This window comes from Columba livia, chromosome 3, assembly GCF_036013475.1.
Source record: "Columba livia isolate bColLiv1 breed racing homer chromosome 3, bColLiv1.pat.W.v2, whole genome shotgun sequence".
In the NCBI taxonomy this organism is placed as follows: Eukaryota; Metazoa; Chordata; class Aves; order Columbiformes; family Columbidae; genus Columba; species Columba livia.
This window is the reverse complement of record NC_088604.1, coordinates 115948242-115955565: the sequence shown is the minus strand read 5'-3', so window position 1 is coordinate 115955565 and position 7324 is coordinate 115948242. Positions and strand designations below refer to the sequence as shown.

Below are 7324 nucleotides of genomic sequence, written 5' to 3'. Positions count from 1 at the left end.
GGAAGCAGTTCACCCTTCATAGTCCACCTCTGCATTTCCAGAAGGATTAAATTCAGTGATCAGCAGCAAATGCACAGCATGGAGTTGCACAAGCGGTTCCCAGTCATTGTAATTCTTCATGGTAGCAGAAGAAGCAAGACAGTAAGTACTAAAATACCAACTGCCTCAAACCCAGCAGTTTCAGTATCGGAAGGCTTTATATCAAATTAGCTGCCTTCTTGCACATGCACACAGAGCATGAAGTCTTTTGCCCAGATTTAATTTGTCTTTGCTTTGGTTCCTGTACAGTGGTGCCATGCAGATCTGTAGTTCTCTATCAGAAAACCTCCAGTCTGTGATCTGTTGGCAGGAGAGCTTTGTCTGAGGGACAACAGTGGGCAGCGATGCTTCCAAGGGATAAAAGACTTTCAGTGCTTGCTCTGATTCCAGCTCTTTAACATGATATTGAAAGACACATCCTTGTGCTGCCACTGAGCAGACTTGAAGACCAGGGACCTCAAGCCCACATCTTCCTGAACAACCAGAGCCTGATTTTTCAGACCTGTCATTAGCACTGGACAAGCCTCTTGACACTCAACTGAAAATGTGGGTGGTGTTTGTTTTTTTTTTTTTTCTTATTATGGGGGTTAAAACCATTGATGCTGACTATTTTCAGTGATTCAAGCATGTAAGTCCCATGTCTTATGGGTTTGCTCCAGATCTTGTTGTGCTAATTACCATTCCAGGTGGCTATGAGTTAATTAGTAAGCTATGTGTTTCAGGGTGCACCCGCAATCGTATATGAATAAATTGTTACTGAATAAACAGTGCACGGATGTAATGTATTTGATGTGACAGAAATGCTTTGGCTTGCACAGGACAACTGAAATGTATGTATTATTAGTGACCATATGCAGGTCTTTTCCTTAATTTGCTTCATCTGGGTTTTTTTTTTTTTTGGAGGTCTGGGGATAAAGGGCTTGATCTGGAGTCATTGGTTATTATTTAAAATGGCCTAATTTTCATTTCCTTAGTTTTCAGGTCAACCTGTGCTTTCTGAAATGCAATGATTTTCCCTCAGATGCTAAAAGGGAACCTGTTTGGGTTTAGACATCTGGGAAAGATGATACAAAGCCAACAAGATTTACTATTGGTAAGGTGCCACCAATATCTTCTGGCCTTGAGCAAAAAGTCCAGTGTGTCTCAAATGTTTTCCTCAGTTTGTCACCCTCAAAGGTTGCCTTAACACACAGATGGCCCCCATTCAATGAAGCATGGAGGAAGGCAGCCAGGATGCGGGTGGCAGCCATCCCCGGCAGTGTGTGACAGATTGAGATTTTTGTGTCACCACTAAGCAGGAAACAAACCATGTGCTCTTTGTTGCCACCACCAAACCTGCAAGTCCCTTCACCATGGGGTGCCTGTCCCCTCAACGGGTCTGTCTGGGTCTGAATCTATTGGCTTTTCCTTCCTCTCCTGTGTCCCCATGAGGCCAAGTTGCAGGGCTGCATCCTTCACTTGCAGAGCAGCGCTGGTGCCCTGCAAAGACCAGGATGAAGGAGGCAGAGAGGATCAGCAGGATGCGTGCAGTGACTCATACAGAGACAGTTTGGCGTGTTACCACCCACACACACCCACCTCAGAGGGTTCAGGAGCTCCCTGTGGACCAGCAGGTCTGTACGGCATCAGTACCGTCCATCCCATTCCTGCAGCCAGGTTTCTGACCACAGTGGTACGTTTCTGAAGAGCTGCAGAGAGCTTTCTGGTGTTAAAGTCTGTCTTGATGACATATTTGTTGAGATAGTGCCCCACTCAGCATCCAGAAGCACAGCCTGGGACTATTAGCACAGTTCATAATTGCAGGAGTGCTTATGAGTCTTCAAATTGAGCCTATTCTCTCACCAGAATCATCGTTTACTTCAGCATATTTAAAAAAAAAATCGTGCCCTCCCCCCACACATACACACAGACCTCACAGAGATTTTCATGCATTTAAATGAAAAAGCTGAACAGTTCTCTTTTCTCATCCACATTATGCAGCATTGCCCTTCTCTGTACTTTATCCTATTTCAGAGCTGTCATGCAAACAAACCCAACTGAAAAAAAAAATGAAAAATCATTAAAGAATGCATCCTATCAGCCTTCTGGTTTGGCTCCTTCCCTCACTGTATGTGCAGGGAGAAATCCCTTCTCCTGCTTGTCCTTCTCTTTCAGGTGCTTTCACTTCTTTCCTACCTGTGATCCAATATCTCCATGGTTCCCCAGAGCTCTCTGGTCTGCTCCGGTTGCCAGTAAAAAAACCCTACGCCCTTTCCCCCCACATATGTATATTCCCTATTCCAGGACCATGAAGCTGCTGTTTTCTAAAGCATTTTAATATTTGTTTGATTGTTGGTTTTTTTTCTCAACTCCTCCAGAAGTGAGAATTTTCCTGTTCTGTAAAATCTGTCCTGTGAAGCACCCTGTACTGCCAGGACACCCTGTTCTCTTTATCCAGTATATATCTGGATTTAAGCAGTTAGTGCATCGTTCTCCTCCATCACTGCAGCATCTTATTGGTTTTAATATTCTTTCTTGCTCTCTTTTATATCAAGTATGATTGTCAATCTGGCTTATCTAAGCCTTCTTCATCATGCAAAAACCCATGCTCTGGTAAGCCTGCCCCTTCTCATGTCCCTAACTTTTGATGGAGGACATTTGGCTATGCTGGAAATTCATTCCTCTGCAAGGTAAGCAGCGTGGGTTCCCATGGGATTGTCACACTGGCCACAGAGACTAAACATGGAGAAAGTGCATCCAGCTCTGGGGTTTACTGGTGGACAGTTGCTGGTGGCAGGGGGCTGTCAGCAAGAAGCATCGTTTGTTGTTGTTCTCTGTATGAGTGTGTGGCTTGTGTTATTGGCTCTCCTGGGCAACAACCATAAACCCAACTCAAATACACCTAAAAATCTCCCTAAAGGGGAAGACCACAGGAAAATGGCCAAAAAAGCTAATGAATATCCCTTCTCCTGTAGGATGAGTATCTTATTCTTTCTGAAGCTGCAGCTGTGTGTGAGAAGATGCGCATGTTGGAGTAGCTCTAGTGAGGAGCTTGCACTGATCACATAAGGAGAGAGCCAGAGAATCTGGAGCAGGTATGGGGCAACAGGCCTTCACCTGTAATTCTCTATTATCCCACAGAGACCCCTGAAGGCCAAGAGAGTGCCTTTGCCAAAGAGGAGTATGTCTTGGTAGCAAGACTTCCACTTTGTGGTAAAAATAACTATTATTTACTTTACAGGCACACGGAAAAGCACCTGCCTGGACAGCAGGAGACCAGCAAATCCCAGGTATGAAAGTGGATCTGCCAACTTTTATGTAGAATGTCTATTAGTGAATTTAGGCTGCTCCATCTTCACACATCCCTAGAAAAACTTGGGGTTATCTTGATTTTTATCCACACATGCAAGGTGAATTCCTCTAAATCTTAATGATTCATGGGATTGGGCTGCTTCTCAGTTTCAAGAAATATATTAGTCTCTTTGTCGGTGAGGAGTAAAGAGCTGGTTTGAATTCACAGTGCGTATTTAAAGTTTCTTTCAAAGATTACTTTTTTTTGTTCCTCTCATGTATCTCAGAAGAAACCAGCCTGCCAAACTGCTCCATGAAGCTCTTCTGAGACAGAAACATCCATCTCTGTGTACGGTCTGTACTTGCGAAGCAGAACACAAAGCCCTTTTTCCATTTAATCCATATTAATTATCCCTCTACAGCTCTTCTATCGTTTCCACTCAGCCCAGGCACCAAAACATGTGTGATTACATCTTGAACAAACCAGAGCCTTTCACTTCACACCTGGTAATTCAACACTCCAAAAATAAAAATAAATAAAAAGGTTTACTGCTGAAGAAGTGAGGCTCTCCACACTTGAAAACTGAATGCCTTGGGACTGTGGACTAAGGCAGATATTTTTAGTGCCATCAATATCTCCTGGAGTTGATATCTCCCAAGACAGATGGTTGTTTCCCACAGAACGTTGTCAAATGTTTGCTCAGCCAAGATCAGTTTTGTTCCAAGTCCTTTCCCACCTTCTGGTGAAATATATTTCACTTGCCAGACAAAAAATTAAAGAAACAGTATGAAACTGTGTCACTCTAGAGGGTTCTTATTCCCACAGCTCCCCTCTGTCCTTTAGCCATGTGACTGACATCTCTTTCAGTGCCTGAGGAAGAATAGATGCAGTCACGGTGGAAGCGCGACGCCAAAAAACGAGGGCTCAGGTCTCATGTCAGAGGCTGATTTCCTCTGAGACCTACAACAACTCGCATCTCAGCTTGTCAAAGGGTCTTGCTGCCACACTTTGCTGTTTGATCTCCTAAAACCAAACAAATCCTGAGCTCTTATCCTGAGAACCTTGAATCATTCTCTTAAGAAAATGAGGTGGAAGGAGGGACAGAAGTGGTCCTGAGGAGGAGGTGACTGAAGGAGGCACAGAGAGGCTGGGTCATGTCCACTGCTCAGCAATAACTGCAGCATTTCTTTTAATTACAAACCCGAATGAATCTGGGCACATGGAGCCCACTGACAGTGTGGCAGCACGCAGGACCAGGTGGATTTTCAGCTGAAATTAGGGGAGCAAAGGACTTCTTAAAGGGTGGCATGGAATGTATTTCCAGCGATGCCTTATTTGTGAAAAATCACACCATTAAAAAGAAATGTTTCACTTTTCCTTGCTGGTTGCTATTTTTAGCAGAGCCTGACTTGTCACAGTGCAAAAGACGGAGTTGGTACTTTCCAAAGGACAAGCTCCTTTATAATGCTTAATGGTTAAAAGTGAGAAGTTACAGCAGCCTGTGCCAGTAGCAGTTTCTGAAATCTTATGATGATTCCTTCCTGTTACACTTTTTTGCTTGTTGTGGCTGTTTAGGCTGAAAATTGTTAATATATGGTTGTTTTCTAGTTAGGACATTGGCAATCCAGGATCAGTAGGGTATCTCTCCTCTCACTTCATACATGAAAGTGATTCTGATTTAGTTCTGTAATTCTAAATCCTTTTGAAAATGCTTATTTTGCATATTGAAAGGTAAATTGGATCATCCAGAATCTTTTTTCCATGTTGATCCTCCATGTTTTGGAGGCAGGTGAGGCTCTCATTGGAAGGGAAATCAACACTATGATGCCCAAAAATATTTTTCATCATTAATTTAGTTGTGAGAGTGATATATTCACACCAGCTCGACTTTTTAAGCAACCCTCAAATGGCTTTTGTGGAAGAGGATTTGGGGTGGAGGAAGCCTGCCAGTCTTGGTATTGTACCTCTTGTTTGGGATTTGCCTGGGATACATTAATATTTCCCTCCTATATTTTCTTAAGGATTACAGATTCTCAATTTTCAGCCTCCTCCTGCTAAATGAGCACCTTTGCTGTTTTCAGAATACTATGTATCTGCAAACATATATTACATAGATAAATACCCAACTTATTACTAAGCTGTTAACCTGCAGAAATTGCTTTCTGTTACCTGGCAAAGTCATGTGCAAGCCTCTGTGTAAAGCCTTTTCATATTGGAAATTTAACTGCCCATATGGATTTGATTTTCTTTAATTTATGGCAACCTCTCAACAGAAGCAAAGTTTGCAGTGTCACATTGGCTCCTGGGAGAGACTAGATGTGATGATAATCATCTGGTCTGCAAGTGGGTTTGGGACAACCCAATCCCTACCCTCATTTAAGAGGCATACTTGCACAAAGAGAAACAAGGGACATGTAATGATTCCATATACAAAAATCAGAAAGAGGAAAACCGCACACACACGCCAACTGAGAGGGGTTGATGGTGTTAATACTTAAGCCTTATTTTACCTCTATGTTCCTACTCAGAGGTTGGCTTCCCTTCTGCTCTGTTTGGGAGCTTTCTGAGCTGCTTTAAGCTGTAAGAAGAAAACCTCTTGCAAAGGCCAAGTGCCAGCTCTTACATCCTTGCTCTGGAGTTTGTCTCCCAGATGCATTAATTCATAGAACACAGGTGGAACATGGTTATCATTAAGATCCAATCAAGCTGCCTATCCTGTAAATGATCCCCTTGCCTCAAGCAAAATGGAACTGTTAATGCATTTTTTTTATAAACAATGCCATTAAAGATATTTTGTAAATATTAAAGTATACTAAAATATCACTTTTTTTTTTTCCTTACTCCATAAAACAGCACAAAAAATCTCCAGGTTAAATTCCTTCTTGTGCAAATTAAACCTGACCCTTTGATTTTCGAAGTTTTTTCCGTTTCCTTTGCTATAGGATTACAGTTTCTGCAAGAGCTCTGAAACAGCCCTGGTGGGATGTTCGCAAACGTGGCAAGTTCAATTACGGAACTGTGCAGTAGCCAACTTATCAAAACACTTGCATGTGAACTGAGCAATGACAGAGAACATTTATGAGTATTTAAAGAGATGTTGTAGTCTCCTAAACCTGCTCCCTGACTGAGGCTGTGGCAGGTTGAACATGTGTGGTGCTTTGCTTGCCCGTCTCTTGTAAGCAATGCTGGCCAGGGGCTGGGTGCAGGCCTGCTGGGCTGTTATCCCATCTAGTGGCTGCAGTCTGCCTGCTCTTCCTTCACACAACATGCTTGTTTTTTCCATGATGTTGGTGAAACAAATCCAAGTTTGATATATTATTTCAGTTAGCAGTGACTGTGCCTTCAGATTGCTTAGTCAGATGGTCGAATATGTGCCCTTGCCCTAAATATGTTACAGCAGAGATGGGTTTCACACTCAGATGGGTGTGAAAATTCTAAATTCATACATCAAACCTAAATCCATACATCAAATATAGATGCCTGTCTAATACAGTCAACTTTCCAGTGTAAGTACTCTATATCACTCTTCTTACTTATGTTTGAATCTGGCTGCTTATTTGGCCACACTGAGATAATGTGAATAAGCCCTTTCCTCCCCCTGCTTGTGGGACTGGCTAAAGTTCCCCCATATCCCTAAAGGCTGTCACGGGAGTGAATTTTATCTTCTCTGCTGTCCACACACAGACATCCACAATACCCCATCCATCCCAGCTCTGGTCTGACTGAAGCCAAATGTAAAAATGCCATTGCTCTCTGAAGGAGAAAGGTTCAGAACAAAATTTTGAGTTTAATAGAAATGTTTTATGAAAATAGGGTGGTTTTTTAAAAAATTCTACTACTAATCTCCTCGATTCACGTGAAAAAAAAATCAATTGAAATGTATTTTGATAACAACAAGAAAAAAGGAGACTTGCCGAAGCACTGCAAGAAACTTCCTGCAGTTGGACAGGAATAACATTTGTGTTAAGCCTTCAAGAAGGAGTTCACCTGTGAAATCTTTTATTGCTTCCTTCC

The 7324-nt window shown here is 42.4% G+C and overlaps 1 protein-coding gene across 3 annotated transcripts in view; it reads left to right on the top strand.

The window, feature by feature from the left end:
• Positions 1–1016: 1016 nt before the first annotated feature.
• The window catches only part of SPTLC3 (serine palmitoyltransferase long chain base subunit 3), a 191115-nt gene continuing 184807 nt past the window's right edge, over positions 1017–7324 (top strand). The window contains exons 1-3 of one of the 3 annotated variants that reach the window (XM_065059889.1): positions 1017–1132; positions 2994–3113; positions 3260–3308. The gene's annotated coding sequence lies outside the window, so the exon portion shown is untranslated. Of the gene's footprint in view, positions 1133–2496; positions 3114–3259; positions 3309–7324 lie in introns of those variants that run through there. The other 2 variants (XM_065059891.1, XM_065059888.1) reach the window with 2 other exon arrangements.